The sequence below is a fragment of the Amblyomma maculatum genome, chromosome 1 (genome assembly GCF_055883805.1).
Source record: "Amblyomma maculatum isolate TAMU_Amacu chromosome 1, ASM5588380v1, whole genome shotgun sequence".
Taxonomy (NCBI): Eukaryota; Metazoa; Arthropoda; class Arachnida; order Ixodida; family Ixodidae; genus Amblyomma; species Amblyomma maculatum.
Window position 1 is genome coordinate 201,492,509 of NC_139344.1, and position 16,411 is coordinate 201,508,919.

The following is a 16,411-nucleotide window of genomic DNA, read 5'->3' on the forward strand; positions in this document are numbered from 1 at the left end:
TCTTTCCACTGGTGCATTTGTACCGGGCAAGCACATGCAGTACTCAACAATTGCCCTCATGTTCTCGCAAGGCACATCGTTGGTCTCGAAGTGCTGGAGCACCTCCATCCAACGTTCCCCAACTAGTTTCTTCTGCTTCTTCCATTGATCCAGTTTTTCAGGTGTGACGTAACGTGAAATATTGCAAGCTTCATCGAATAAACAACTCTCGTCAAGGTGGACGTCACTGAACTGTGAAGTTATGAGCTGCTGACTGCTCTGCACATTATCCCAAAGTGGTGCTGACTCCAGAGACGCCCATGAGAAACTGCTAACCTCATCAAATTGTGTGCACCATCGCTCTAGGTATGACGCGCAGGTCTGGTAGAACCTTTTTGCCCCTTCTGCTACCGATCCTCTTGAAACTTCTCCAGATTCCTCAAGTGTCGTTATTCTAGAACGCACACTTAATGGCAAAAATGTCTGCTGAAGTCTGTCTTCAACTTTGGTCTGCAGTTGTTTCAGAGCTTTGTGGACTTCGATGGTAGTCCTCGAGTCACCTTCAATTTGTAACACAGTTGCTTGAAACATGGCCGCTTGGCTATGTAGAAAGAATAGCCAGAGCTCTCCACAAGGATTTTCAAAAAATGTCTTAATCAAAGAGGGGCATTTTTCTGCCGACAAAAAGAACGACTTTAAAGCCGGGAAAAGCTTCAGCACTCTCTCAACAGCTGGCATTAATGCCAACCACCTTGTTTTGCTGTAGCCCAGAAGCCGCTGGTACTCAACAGACGCGAAGTCACAAAACTCCTTGAATGACTCCACCCGGACTGTGTAAATATAAAAGTATGAATAGAGTTTGACGATCACGGCTTCAATGTCAAGCGGCAGACAATCGGCAGCAGTCTGGATGGTGTTGTGCACAATATGTGCTGCACAGCCAATCCCAATGATCTTTTGCGGTAAAGAATCTCGCATTCTTGAGAACACATTGTTTTTTCCATTGCGCGCGGCGCCGCCGAAGTTGCAGTTTGTATTGTCAGCGCTGAAAGCAACCAGCTTTGATGCGATGTTGTTGTCTTCCAGTGCTTTTAGGATGTACTGGCTCACCATCGTCGAGGTCTCACCTGGCAAGGTGCCAATCTCCAGCAGCTTCGTTTGCACACCAGCAGCAGAGGTGAAGTAGCGGACCATTATTGGAAATATTTTCAAGTCTTATGGTTCGACGCGTCACAGAAAACAGAGATTAATTTTGCATCGTGGAGCTCAGCCTTCAACTCTTCCACGGCAGAAGGAGCAAGTACATTTAAGGCAATCGCTTCGGCTTTCGTGCGTGCGCAGGCAAACCTCTCATCGAAAAGCTTCTGAAGAAGTTTTGATGTGCAATCCATTGAACGAAAGCTTTGGTTGTGGGCGATCGTATGATATGCAAACACGCCTTCGGAAGCAGCGAGCTTCAGCTCCTTATCACCAGCACGTTCTTGTTTGAAAAACTTGGTTAGGGTGCTGGAAGACGCAGCAGCTGAGATATTCCGCTTGTGCTTTTCGGTGCCTATATGTTTTAAAATGTCAGAACGCCCACTGTGGGCGATCGAAAAGTCTGCCCCACATTTTTCGCAGCGGACATCGTGCTCCGACTTCGTTTTCTTCAAAAACGGAAACTCTTTACCTAGTTCTCCGCTGAACTTGCACTTCCTTTTAGGCATTGCGGTCGGCGCAATAAAGCAGCAACACTTCACCAAAAAAGAAAACAAACAAACAAAACAAACGTAAGCACGCTGCATGAACCAACGTTGGCGTGAACAACAGGGCGAACGTTCTGGACCTGGCTTTGACTACGGCCTACGGCTTGCTAGCTAGCCAACAAAAAGTTAATCTGGCTAGATCTAGCTAGATCGAGAAAAAACGCGAATCGCGCGTGCAGCTGCGCCGTACAGTCCCTAGAAAAGTCTTTCCGGGGACTATACAGCTTGTTCATTCCAGCGCCTCCGTTCATTCATGATTGCGCTAATTTCGGCTGGTTCGATAGAGCCAGGTAGGCGAAGCGGGTGTCGCGAGTGTAGCCAAAGCGGGACAAAACGCCGTCCCACAAGCATGCTGGCGGGACAGCGGGACCACACCCGCAAAAGCGGGACATGTCCCGCCTAAATCGGGACGTATGGTCACTTTAATCTCACACGCCATCGCGGCCAAAATTTCGGATCAAATAACAGGCTGCCAACGTCCACCGAAGGTTGCGCATGTATATTTGCGAAACTGGCGGCTTGGCGCACCACAATGGAACTAGCGCTCAAGACGAAAACATATCTTCCATCTTCGACGCGAAACACGAAAAGGCGACGCGCGAGGCACATGATCACAAAGAGTTTGTCATAACAAAGGGGGACAGTTCTTTCTTCCGCACTAGCCGTTCGTGGTGGCTACAATGGAAGGCATGCGCACACATCTATGCGAAGGAAGCAGCAACCCCGCGCGCCCGACGTCAGCCTGACAGCAACACCTCAGCGGGCCACTGAACGTGACCAGGACGGCGTGGCACGCGAGCTCGCGCATGCGCAAGTATACAGAAGAAAAAAGAGAACAATATGAGGGGTTGAAGGGGGCGGTTTGAGAATGAAGGGGCCTGGAAGAAGCTAACTAAAACGTCTATTCTAGTTAGACCTGCCTTGTGAAATCAACTGTGAACGCGCGGCTGGGCGCCGGCGTTCGCGCACGAGGGTGGGCTGGATGGCAAAATACTTTGACAGTTTTTGATTGACGTGTAGGCGGTTTGGACGTGCACGGGCGCACCTAGCACCATTCCCTCAGTCGTCGTCAGCCCTAGACCCCCCTTCCCATCCCAGCTCGGTTCATGTCCTATAACGTCCACCTTTCTCTCTCGCCCTATCATCCTTTTTTTTTTTTTTTTTTTCTGATTCGGGGCTTCGCGATTGACTGACCGATTTTATGGGTCTGTTAACACGACCAAAGTCCTTCCCTGCCTAATACCACTCCTGCACGCTTTAGAGAGGGCGCCGCTAGGGAAAAAAAGAGGATGTTGTGTGGGAAGCGCTTTGTTCTGACGCCGAGGGATTTAGCAACGCTGGGAGCAGCCGCTTCGGCCAGGCAGGCATGCATGCCGGCAGCTGGGCGCTCAGATCTGCTGCCACGGGCTCTCTCATGAGTCATGAGTTAGCTATATTTCTCGAGCTTGATGTTGAGCAAATAGCTTAAGGAAATAGGTGCATGTCAAATGTCGACGCTTTTGGAGAGACATTTAGCAAAACGGGGACGCACCAGCCTATACGTACATCGGTTTACCGGAAGCCTCTACGCATGCGCAGTGGCTACACCTTGCACACCCTTCATCAATTGCGCGTGCCCAGCGGGTGTCCGCAAACCGGTATACGTCTACGCTAGTGCGTATTTAGAGAGATTTAGCTTGCCGGAGACGTACTGACATAGACTTATACCGGTTTGCCGGATCCCTCCCGGCAACGCGCATTGACAAAGCTGAGTGCAATCGCGGCCACTGCGCCTGCGTGGGAGGGGTACGGTAAACCGTTATACGCCTACATCAGTACGTCTCCGGCAACCTAAATCTCTCTACTAGTATGCTAAACATCTTCGTTATAATAGCACATCACGTAACGCAAAGTGACGGTTTTACGTGCACACTGAATTGTCAACAACTGAATATCAAAGGTCGGAAACACAGGCGAACCTTTTTTACCTCTTCACTCATCCGGCTACATTGCACAGCTACGGCTACTGCTACCAAGCACTGGACGCGCTATGCAAGTAAACGAAAGAGGACAGACGGCGATGTAGTTATGGCAAAATATATATCCGCTGGGGCGCCTGGAAATGAGGACGCTGTAATTGTGGTGCTACAAATCTCTTTCTGGGCTGCGGCTTAGAAAAGTTCATTCAACTGGACATCATTTGCACAAAAAATTGCAAGCTGTTTCGCAAAGGCTTGGCTTCATGTTCAAGGCGATATGCGCCTTTGCTTTTTGGCAATGGGAACTAAGTTTAGTTCAGTAACACACGCGGTTACGGTACATCTCTCATATGCCTTTGTTATGTCTGTTTTTCAAATGAAAAGTATTTCAAGGTTCGGTTCGACGGTATGCAAACATGTGGAGTGCTCGCGAAATGGGATAGTAAGGAAAGGAAATAATTTGTACTTCGACTCTCTTATGCTTTCCTTGAAATCAATATTTGTAACTCTTTTCTTTTTCTTTAGCTTGTCGACTCGCGCAGTTCTCAGTCATAAGCGATCATTGAGCAACGGAGGTGTTGAGTACGGTAGTCCTGGTGTCTTATTGACAGCTGTGGATTCAAATTTCTTGAGTCTTTTTTTTTTTTAATTCTGTATTCATACACCTTTATTTATTTTCTGGAGTTTTTGGGGAGATGTTGTCAACAAGGACATTACGCAGCTGCTGCTGGTTTCCACGTTTTTCAAAGCTTTCTTTGCTTTTATGGTTACACCGTCGGGGTGGCGTAGTAATTACGGCACTCGACTACTGTTCCCAAGGATGCGGGATCGAATCCTGGCCTCGGCAGCCGCTTTTCGATGGAGGCGAAAAGCAAGACGCCCGTGTGCTGTGCGATGTCAGTGCACGTTGAAGAACCCCAGCTAGTCGAAATTTCCGAAGTCCTCCACTACGGCGTCTCTCATAGCCTGAGTCGCTTTGGGACGTTAAACCCGACAAACCAAACCAATCCTTACTTTTATAGTTTCCGACGTGTATTCCAAACGACACATTTTATGACCTGTATTTAAATAATAAAGTACTATCAAGAAACAACTATTGGCTGCGAGTTTCAACATTCTAAGAATACATATGTCTTATGTTTTGGATCCTTTATGAGGGTTGTCAACGCAGTCGTCTTTTATTATTTGAACCTCACAGATTACCGTTTTGCTCCACATTGAAGCCAGATTCAGCTGAACGGAATGCAAGCTGAGAGCGCCCCAAGGTGCCACACTGGATACGTGTTCTAAAATACAAACAGTTCCGGCAAAAATTTAAATACTAGAACTGGTTGTTCATACCAGCTAGTTTCTTATTTCGGGCCACATACATTACCCAGTTTTTTTACGTGAACATTTTTTTTCCTGTGCTGCTTTTCAGGGTATACGGATAAAACCTTGTTGACCCGCTTGCAACAAGACATTGCAGATGTGCGCACTCCAAAGGCGGCCGGCCAGATGGATAGAGGTTTGCGCAAATGTGTAAGATGGACCATATTTCGAGGGAAAAGGAAAGCTTCAAACCGGCAATCCCTTCCTCCCCCTTCTTACCCCTCCCCCCCCCCCCTTCACACACACACATACACAAAGCCCCCGCGTAAGCCTGTTTCCACCTTCTTTTTGTTTACGCATCGAATACAGCAGTGAATGCAGCTGCATTTGAAGTATCCCTGAATTAGTTATTGCCGCTGTGGCTTCCTCTCTCCAGACGCTTTTCCTTGCTTGTCGGCAGTTCGAGTGTGGGAAGGGAGCGGCACGGTACACACTAAATCTTTTTACACCCTTAGAGGTGTAACGCTGTCCTCGGGGTAACATCCTGGGAGTAGAGCAGCACTTCTTCACCGTGGGACATCTTTCGTTGAGCAAATATTTTGTTTGACGCCAAAAACGGTTGGTGTGTTCTACTAAAAGGTGGCGCACCAGCACAAACACTAAGGATGAAGGGTCAAGACACACCGTCGTGTATGTGCTGGTCCGCTGCCTTTTCCTGGAATGTCGTACGAACTCGCCCATCATTCTGCTGTTTTGCGCAGCGCGCGGCAGCCGTCACAGTCCTCAGGACACTGCTGCAGCGATTTTCGGCTTTCAGACCGTATTTCTCTATTTCGCTTTTCCTTATATGCCCCTGTTCCTTTTTACACAACGCAGGGTAGGCAACCGGAAACCCCTGATTTTTAACCGCCGTGCCTTACCCCTGCACCATACCCCTGCCTCGCCGTTTTTCAGGTATATGTTTGCCCGGAGAAATTCGAACACCCTTTTTGCACGCAAAAAGGTGTAAAAAATGTTTAGTGTGTATACACACTTCAGTAAACGATGCATTAAAGCCCTACGTGGATTCAGTATCTTTTCCTTTCAAAGATATTGAATTTGCTCTCATCCCATCTCGTGCAAGGGCCAGTCAGCGAAATTACTTTATTGCCATAGACGCAACGGAAATATTCAGACGTCAGAAGCCCCGAAAGTCCAGCAACATGACAGAATGGACGAGTGGACTAGGATAGATGTGTTAGTGCCCCTTGTGAAAACAAGACCTGGACACGTTAAATTGGAAATCAGGGAAGCTGAAGCAGTTGTGTAGCCTGTTTCGGGCATATGGAATTCCCCTCCTCCAATAGCAACAAAGTCCGCGTACCACGTGAATGCATGGTATACAACATACGCGTTCAATCCAGCCAGTTACCGTTGTAGGATGACCCCTGTGTACTAAATGGAAGAATGAGGAGTCCGAAGGTGACATCGCGCAGAGGACTAAACGTGCGGGCCGCGCTTTCTTTGTCTCCGGCACCACAACGGACGAACAGGCAGCAGGAAAGACGAGGAACGAGTGCGGTGCGCTCTCGAGAGGCGGACTAATAGCACACCTCGCGTGCGCGCAGAATGGCCGCCGATACCGGACCGTGCGCACTCGAGGCGCGCTTAAACGAGTCCTGATGTCAGCCAGAGCGCTCAGAGAGAGCACTTCCGCCATTGGCATCGATTAAGGTAGCCCGTGCGCCCTAATCTGAGTCTCGGCTGTCTACACAACGGCGTCGTAGCTGCGGCTACGCGGCTGTGCGCCGCAGAACAGGGATACAGCAGTTAAAGCACGCATCGGCCACAATGGCCGGCGAATCCTTATGGTTTTTGAAATGTCAGTGCACGCGAGGAGGGGCGGGAGCACGCATAATAGTGCAGGCCCATCTCGGGCGGCGAACCAACGACCGGTGACATGCGTCGGGGCCCCTTAATGGCGGTGCCGGCCGCCTGGCTGATGAAAGAAGGGCCGAGGAAGGGCCATCTGGAGGCGACCCGGTATATCGCCGTCTCCAACAATCGGAACATCGTGATTCGCTCCGCCTTCGCAATGGGGTCCGCGCACCTTCGGCGCGCGGTGGTGGTTAAACAAATACCCTCGCAAGAGTGTGTGTGTGCGCGCGCGCGCCGTAGAAACACCTCCTTGGCGGCATCGGCCGCGCGTGTGCGCCACTGTGGCCCTGCAGGAATGCGGCTCCCGGAGCGCCTCTTTCCACTGTTTATTGTGGCCGAGGTGGGTTTTGCAGACCACTGCCGAGGAAAAGGGGGGAAGAAGGGGGGCACAACTTGTGTTTGCTCAGCGAGATTGGGCTCGCAGCGTGGCACTTGCGCCGGACACGCCCCTCGCTTTAGCGCCAGCCCGCTCGCCGCCGCGGAACCGTTTCCGGAGCTAGTAATTTGTGATAGAGCGAGACGACGACGACGGCGTCGACACGCGCTCTCGGCTCGACGGTGCTGCCTCCAACAGGAATTTTTGCAGGCAAATACTGAATGGAAGGAGGGAGGGAGTAAAATTTTGCTGTGGAAGCATTGGCCGCGCCATACCAAATGTGATCGCCAAGGGCTTCAAATGAACGACCCGACCCGCATTGCTGCACAGTAAGATGCGCTTGCCTTATTTGGGGGAAGCAGAATGTGCAAATATACACGTAGTTTGTTTCTAAAAAAAAAAAAAAAAAAAAAGGTGTTCAAAAAGGCGACTTGTGTTCTACACACTGTACTCTTTCCGCTCGCCTACGATTTCCCACACCCAAATTCATATTGCGTGAGCTTTACTTAGTAATCAAACTTTCATGTACATTTACCGCTTTAACTCATCTTATTTAACACATTCAGCTATCTGAAGCTAAGCGTGGAACAATATGCGGTACAAGGTGAAGTGACAAATATATGCGATTTATTTCCCTTCTTGGTTTTAACTTCCTCAGATGCAAGATTTGCCCCTTTTCTGGCACAAACCATTAATCTGCTTTTGGTACGTTTATTCTCTCATTTCAGCAAGCAACGAATCAGAGGAAGTGCTGTGTTATGTGCGCTTGCCAGGTGAATACGCACAACCTCCAGAAGGCTCGCGTGCCGCATTAATGAAGTGCCACTTAGCAACAACGGGAATTGAAAACAAAAGCAATATCTTAGCAGTAACAAGAATTCCTTCTTATGATGTTCAACTTCCAAATCTCCAAAAAGGCCCCTGTCCTTTCCCATCCCCACGCAAAGAAAGAACGGCACATATTAGTACAGTCTCCCCTACGTTCACTCGCGCTTCCGCCTCACAACAAGATGCCGAGCGAAACGCCGCGAGAGGAGCTTTGTCCAGGCGCTACGGTGGAGGCGGGGGAGCAACGGCAAAGAAACGCGTATACATGTCCCGCAAAACAAGATGCGACAGTGTTCTATGAACCTGCTCGCATCCACCACTAAGTCATTTGCGCTGCAGTTATGTTTCGCCTTCTTGCGGGTGGGGTACGTGCGCCTTGGCGGAGAGTTGTTTCTCGTGCACCGGCGCGCAGCTCCTGGTTAGGCCTAACGACGGTTGACAGGTCGAAGGCTTCTATATTGCGGGACCTGACATCTCGCCCGCTGATCCCTTACCCTGGCCGGGAGGGGGGCATCGGGGAATCGTCCGCCTACCGCCATCCGTCTTGTCAGTGGGGCGCGCGGGCGCCACCGGGATCTCGCAGAAGGATTAGGCTCTGTTAACGTGTTCATTAACAGTCCTCGGCCGGTCCCGAGCACCGACCGCATTGTCAGGGCGGTTTCCCATTTCACGGATTGTTGAGCTGGTGCTTTCGCGCGCGAGTCGCGCCCCTCGAGGAGACCGGGGCCCAGCGCGGAGGCCGCGGGGCAATTCGGCACGCGTGCTTTCTCGGCGTAGCGCTGTAGAGCGACGCGCTTTGCTCCGTAGGACTTGATGCGAGAGACCGAGCCAGCGTCGCTCAGACGCGGTTCGCTCGCTCGCTTGAGCTCAGCACCGTGTGTGGCCTACGACGCTAGCTTGGCCGCAATCAGAATGCCCGCCGTGTAATTTCACCCAGGGCCGCGTTTGAACTGTTCTGCGTTCGCTTCGCTGCTCTGGAGCATCTCGTGGACTGGAGTAGATGCTGTTGCAGTTTTCGCAGTGTGCGGTGTCGAAAGGCAAAAGATTTGCCTACGGCAAAGTCTGATAAAGAAAAAAAATATCTTTGTAGGGTCAAGAAAATATGGCATATGATTATATGAATAACAGAAAAGTTGATTTTAACTTGATGCTTCTCCTATCGCTTCGTACCTAAAAGTGTGCACGCATATTGTAAGACATACGGCTCTGAACATCTTGCAGTGGTCTAAATATCCGATGCATAGCCAAATCTTACTAATTTCATTTAAGTTTCCCCTGCGCTTGTGCAGCGGGCAGTTGAGGCTTCCATACAAAACCAACGTGATGCGTTTTCAACAATAATTAGCAGCGTACGACAAACTAGGGTGCCGAAATATAATGCGCGGATATATTGACCGTTACGGTTTGCAAACAAGAAAAAAAAAAAAAAAACACTGCGTTCAATAAACTACTTCCCGTTCAAAAAGGTCACTATCCAAGATTTCTGGGCAAGGAAAGAAGAACGTTCCTAATGACCAGTAACATAAGAAATTACTGTATTTGGTTGAGAAGCAAATTCTCCAAAGTAGATAAGAGGATGTTCGGCTTCCATTTTATTTGAAGATGCTTTTCCTTACCTTAATTTCTGTGCACTGAAAGAATTTTCGACAAGGGAAGTTTTGCGTAAAAATATTTCGGAAACGCCCCTTTGATTGGTCTCATTCACAGTTCTAGGATTGCGTACATATCTCTGCAAAATTACACCATCACAAACTCAATATGAGCACCATCTGAGGATGTAGTACGCACGGTAAACATGCTGTTTTTGATCAGTAATACAAGCTCCGGTATGCCTCAGAAGCATTGATTTGCTTTAGCCAAACGCAATTACCGTGTTTTTCTAGCCATTGCAGGGTTCACTCAACTTGCTAATTATTAAAACAGCAGTTTTATAACGTTTTCGCCAAGACCTTTCAAAGCTACGCTTATTGAGCCCGCACAACCCCCCCCCCCCCGTCCCCCCCCCCCCCAAAAAAAAAAAAAAGAAAGAAAGACACCGATGTCCGTCAGAAACTTTTTTTTTTTTTTTTCTATTCTGTGCAGTAAAGTCGGAAAAACGCGTTGCATTTCACGCCAATGATATGCTTTTGGGAGATACAGGAATGAGATAGCTAGTGATCAGAAATCTATTTCTTCATCCATTTGGAACACTTTTCAATTCATGGGCTTTATTCTAGACAATTCGCCATTTTATTAAATTGTGACGCATGCATGACGTGCACAGTATGATGGTGCGAGGTTATGCGAACACACAATCGGGTTACGCATTTTGAAGAAAAAGAGAAAAAAAGAATAGTAAGAAAGCGCTGTCGTGGGATACTGTATATTGGCGCCAAGTATGAAAAACGGCAATGCTCCAGGAACCGAGCCGCTGCGGTGCATTTGACTGTTAGGACGCCTCGGGTTGCAGTGAGGCGAGTGAAGTATGTTGTGGCGTCGCAGTCTCACTGCGTCATGACATACTTGTGTTCGGACATTAGTCAGCAGCTACGCACGGAGAGGCTCAGCGCGTTTACGAGACGTGAGGAGCGTTAGCTGAAGGGCAAGAACGGCAACGGAATATTCGCAGTGAGTTGGCGCAGAATGGAGGGGGGGAAGCCGACAGTGGCATTGCTCTTCATTAACACCAATGACCTCTCACGTTCACTCATCAGCGTCGTTTAAATGCAGGAACTAAAGCGTTTAAGGACATCGTCGTAAAAAGAAGGAATCGGCAGATTTCCGAAGTAGCTCCATCCAGCCCTAGCCATCGAGCACTGATGAAGAGGCGCCCGCACAGCCAGCATGGTCCATATCCGAGGGCAACGCTCGCAGTTCGCAGTCTTAAAGTATCCTATATTGGCTGTGCTGCCCACTTTTTTCGAACACCGCGTTATGACCAGCTACCGTCAGGTCAGCAACTCTGCTTAAGTGTCTAACATCTTGTGTCGGCTTGAGTTATGCAAAGCGCGGAAAGCAACACACACACACACACGCACACACGCACACACACACACACACACACACACACACACACACACACACACACACACACACACACACACACACACACACACACACACACACACACACACACACACACACACACACACACACACACGCACGCACACACACGCACACACACACACACACACGCACGCACACACACACACACGCACGCACGCACGCACACACACACACACACACACACACACACACGCACGCACGCACACACACGCACACACACACACACGCACGCACGCACACACACACACACGCACGCACGCACGCACGCACACACACACACACACACACACACACACACACACACACACACACACACACACACACACACACACACACACACACACACACACACACACACACACACACACACACACACACACACACACACACACACACACACAACAAAGTGGAAGGCACACGCTGGACCCTTCACTTAATGGGTTAAATTTTTATGCGCTGGCTAGCGAAAGGCTCCTGCGAAAGGCAAAAAATGTCTGAGAAAGAGAGACAGAGAAACATGAAGAACGGAATAGCAGAGAGGCTAACTTGTCCAGGCTACCGTACATTTACAAATGGAGATAAACGAAGAATAAGGAAAGAAAAAGAAAGCGAAAGATGACGGAGGATATCGTGGTATGACGCTAGGGCGGCGCCGCGCGCGTTTTCCTTACTGTAGAAACGGTAAAATGAAAATCAATAAAGGAAGATTATTTTCTGGCTGTATTAAAAAAGTAATCAACACAAGATGTCAGTTAACAACATCATATGATTAGAGCGTATCGTCATAACGTGCTCTGGAGTACTTATTTTTGGTTGCTAAAAAATAATCAAATGGTGAGCTTGCGTGCAAACCTAAGCAAAAGTTTACATGAAACACATTGCATGTGGCAAGCAAACATATGCCATGTATACATGACAGATACGTTATTGTATTAAAATATAAGCTGTCAGCTTGCTTGCTTTTCCCATCGTGGAAAGGCTCTTCAATTCATTAGCATTGCAATGATTGCCTATAGTGCTAGACAAAAAAGGCAGTATTTAGGGCCGACATTTAAGGCAGTCCTTGGTGATTCCTCGCTGCCTATCGGCACGAAGTTCCTTACACAGCCACCGCACCATGCGCCCCCATTAGGTTGTCGTACTCACGAACAGACCAGACAGATAATTAGAAAGCATAGCGGTGCTCTTTGAAATGCCTTGGCAGACCGCCATTGCTGAGCTTGGCAACAACCACGCAGATCGATGGTTTCTCTATTAGGGCAAAATCGGCCTTCGTGTGGTTGTAAATTTGCGTCTTCATTACTAATCCTCTAAAAGATTGCGCAGCTGAAAAGTAGCCTTATGACGTCGTTTCAGGGCTTCTGCAATTACGACAAGATGTCTCAGCTTACTTCACCACCCACCAACTGTCTACCAAACTGCGGTCAGCAAACAGCCGCCTATCCTCCACGTCAAATTCGCCATTTTTTATGCGCTCGCCTCAATCCAAGCATGGTGCCCAACTTCTGCCATTTACGGCAATGACGGCACATCCTTTACGTCATAAAACGTCATTTTTACATCACTGTATAATGTGTACGCATGACGTATTTCTCGCTACACAGTGTCAGCAAATCAGGTTTCAGAAAGCGCCCCTTGACAGCAAGCAGTACATTTCACTCCAGTCGTAATAAAATCGCAAGTGTTTTCCACCACATCATTAAACCTTTTTTTTTTTTTTTTTGCCCCCTACAATTACTTATATTTGACATCCAGGCAGCGTGAATAGTTCTGCTAAAGATCCGTTTGCAAGGTCCCTTTCATTTTGACGTCACCGCAAAAATCCATTTCGACAGCCCAAAATTAGCCACAAATTTGAACACGTGACTATTCTGAGAACCAATCAGAAAAACAATATGGCGTCGAACAGCGGCCATGTGTGTCAAGGATAGGGCCGCATGTCTTTATAATTTCGTGCGCTGCGTTCAACTCTGCTGCGCTGCCTTCCCAGCTAAGCGTTGCTTCCTGCTTCTCTATAGGGGCCGTACGTATTTACCATCTTGCTCTCGTATTTCAGTGGTCGACATTCAGATATTAAAGGCAAGGGAGTGCGCATGTCTTTCCTTCGCCTTACGAGAATTTCAACCCCCCCTCCTTTTTTTTCCCCCTTCTTCAAGCAGGTGCAATAAAGTGGTTGACTTGTAGAATCGCTCGGCCTTTCATTTTCCACAGACTTTCGAAGACTCAAAAAGGGCTGCCCGTTTGCGCTGCCCCACGTTTACTGCAGAGGGGATTCTGTTTACCTTGGAAGAAATCGAATCACGCATCCGGCCGCGCCGCGCATCTTACAAAAGTGTTAACAGCGTCCCTCCTGCGTCATCCCTCAGTAGCGGCTGAATCCTCTTACCTCCTGCGTGTGCCTTCTTTTCCCTTCGCGCCCGCGAACGTCGACTGCCTGCCGAGGCGCGAAGAGTTTGTCGAGATAACTCTGAACACGAGCTGACGGCACTGGCCGGAGTCCTCACTCGTTCCTCGAGCATTCACCACGTTCTTTAAACGTGGTAGTGCCCACACTTTTCCTCTCCTTTTTCTCTTAGCCTCTGACTCTCTGTCGAATTGTTTTGCGTGCTCCTTTATCTCCCGGAGAGGCCACTTGGTTTGATCACCTGCTAGATGCAATCTGGATCGCAAGCAATCACCTTAATGGAGACCTCCCAGTTTCGGCCGTCCTCTTGCGAGGATGCACCCTTTTGTTTGCGCTGCTTTCGCCGAGGACGCCTCCGGAGGGCGTTAATGGTAATGGCGGTCCGTGAGAGCCGCATCCTCGCCCTGTGTTGCCAGACTGCAATTCCGATCGTCTCGAGGAAGAGAGGCCGACTCTTCTGCGGACAGTGAGCGGCGCGAAGCGTATCTGCACAAAAGCGGAAGGGAGCGGAGAAGGCTGTTCCTGAACTGTCGAAGGCTGAATCGCAACCGCCTCGCTCGCGCATCGCCTCGTTCGGTCCAAAACTCAGGTGCTATTCTCGATTCTTCTGTCCGTCAGAAACAGTGGAGGACGAGACGCGCGAGCTTATGAACTCGGGAACAGAGCTGGCGTTCTTAGAGCAACGTCTCTAAAGTTGTTAAGATGGCCGAAGTTAAACTCGAGTGACAGGCCGCAAAATAGGCACCATGATCTACAGCACCTATGTGAAACCTGGTCAGTCTTGCTGCGTTTTCTTTTTTGCCCCTCTGAAGCACTTTCTGAGAGCTATTTGAGATATTTGAAGTTTTAATGTCGCGAAGTTGAGTTTAGAGGATGAGGACATTTATTCGCCCCGTGATTTTTATATAACACCGAAATCAAAACATACCTTCTATCGCCACAGAACGCTATACTTGACCTTTTTTGGCAGTGGCTCACGATCCAAATGTTCATATGTTAAAACATTATTTTGGGAAAGCAAAAAAGCAGCAGTTTTGTATAATATATAGGACTGAAGTTTTTCGTCGATTGGGGGAAAGTATAGGCCATGAGTAAAAAGCTCTAGCAGGACTTTCTTTCAGGCTTGTTTTTCAAGGAAAGCTAGGGTTTTGTGACTAGAACAAGGGCAAGAATCAATGAAATACGCCCATGGTGTTTTAGTCTTTGCTTTGCCCCTTGTCATTGTCCTATTCGCGCAGTGATAATTTCTTCCAAGGATAAAAATGCCAGGAGATAGCTGACAAAGCGGCGATCAGAACTAGGTACAGGGTGATCCAGTTCTAGCTATAACGCGGCCACTGCTTTCAAATCACAATTGCGTCCGACCCGGCCATTTCATAAAGCTAGGCGGCAGGCCATGCGAAGAATCCGCCCTGCGTCCTACAGTGCATATATCGTTTTGCTTCGATAAGCGCCTGCATGCGACGAAATGCCGTTTTGAAAGCAGTGACCATGTTATACCTATAGGTGTGAATCACCCTGTGCATGTTCTGCGTAAATACGTACGTCGAGTGTAAAGTTGGAGCAATTGTTACCTTTATACACATAGAATACGCCTTGTGCCTCTATGTTATTCTTCCTTGGGAAAGCCTGAAATTCTGTGAAACGTTTGTTGAGGAACGCCACTGGATTGGAATCTCTGCGCATGCGCGCTTTATAGGCCTATATATAGACGATACATGCACATATGTAGGCAGCACAGCTCATTCCATTCGCTGCATCGGTCTTACCGTTAAGACGTGTACGCTGTTTGTTAGCGGAGGTTTCCCAAAAAGGGTCCAGAAGCAAGTCTGCATTTTAACGAAGTATACGAACTTCATGCGCGCTATATAGCTTCGTATGACATCCATGCGTGGCCTTGGGACGCCTTTTTTTTATTTATTTTTCGTATACGCAATACTTTTCGCAGCTTAGTATGCCCACTGTAAGAAAATGCGTTATCGGTCTCGGTCATATATTCTCGCTCGTGTACCACCTTTCAGAAAGTGTGGATTTTTGTTATGCAAGGACGAAAAAAAAAAGCAACAGACCTAATCGGTGCAGTGCAAACAGGCGAGGATGAGACATGTACACGGTCACGGCGCTAACTTACAATTCAGTTGTAAGTCGGCTCCGCGTCCGTGTACTCATCTCGATCTCATATTTTGCGCTGTACCGAGAGTGAGAGACCAACGTGCTTCCACTTCGTAAGCAACGAACGTCGCTACCTCTCTTCTCTCGTATGAAAAAAGAAATCTCAAAGCTTTCGTCCCTGCGCCGCCCGTGCGGCGGCTGATACGTGCAAAAAGTAGGGGGGAAATTAAGCAGCCGAATGAGTGGCGCTACTCCGTTTGCGCGCATCCCATGACGAGCACGCGACGGCGTAATGTCATACGCGACGAAGGCGCGCGATTGCGCGACGGTCGCTGCCGTTCGGAAGAGCTCTCCGCTCGATGGGAGGGACATCAACGTGACACCCTAAGTAAACAAAGACTTGGCTGCCGCAGACACCCACCGCGAAGGAAGGAGCGAAAACGAGTGCTACAACCGCGTGGAACGATGTGTTTGGCGCCGCCGATATGCGGCCGGCCGCATTACCATATTCGTGACGAGAGCTCCGTGACAATGACGGATGGCCACGAGCGTGAAATTTGCCCGAGTAATTCTTGGCGATAGCCGCGCGCGAAGTGTTCGCGCGGCATGCCGCCGGTCAGCGCGCGAATCCATGCGATGTGCAATGGTGTGTGAACGGCTGCTGCCACGCACAGCGACGCGTGCGCGCCATTGGGCCTCCCCAGCGAACGGCATTCTTGTAACAACAACCCTTGAG

The 16,411-nt window shown here is 49.0% G+C and overlaps 1 pseudogene; it reads right to left on the reverse strand.

The window, feature by feature from the left end:
* Positions 1–1,102: 1,102 nt before the first annotated feature.
* LOC146205360 (uncharacterized) lies at positions 1,103–1,685 on the reverse strand (annotated as a pseudogene).
* Positions 1,686–16,411: the final 14,726 nt, after the last annotated feature.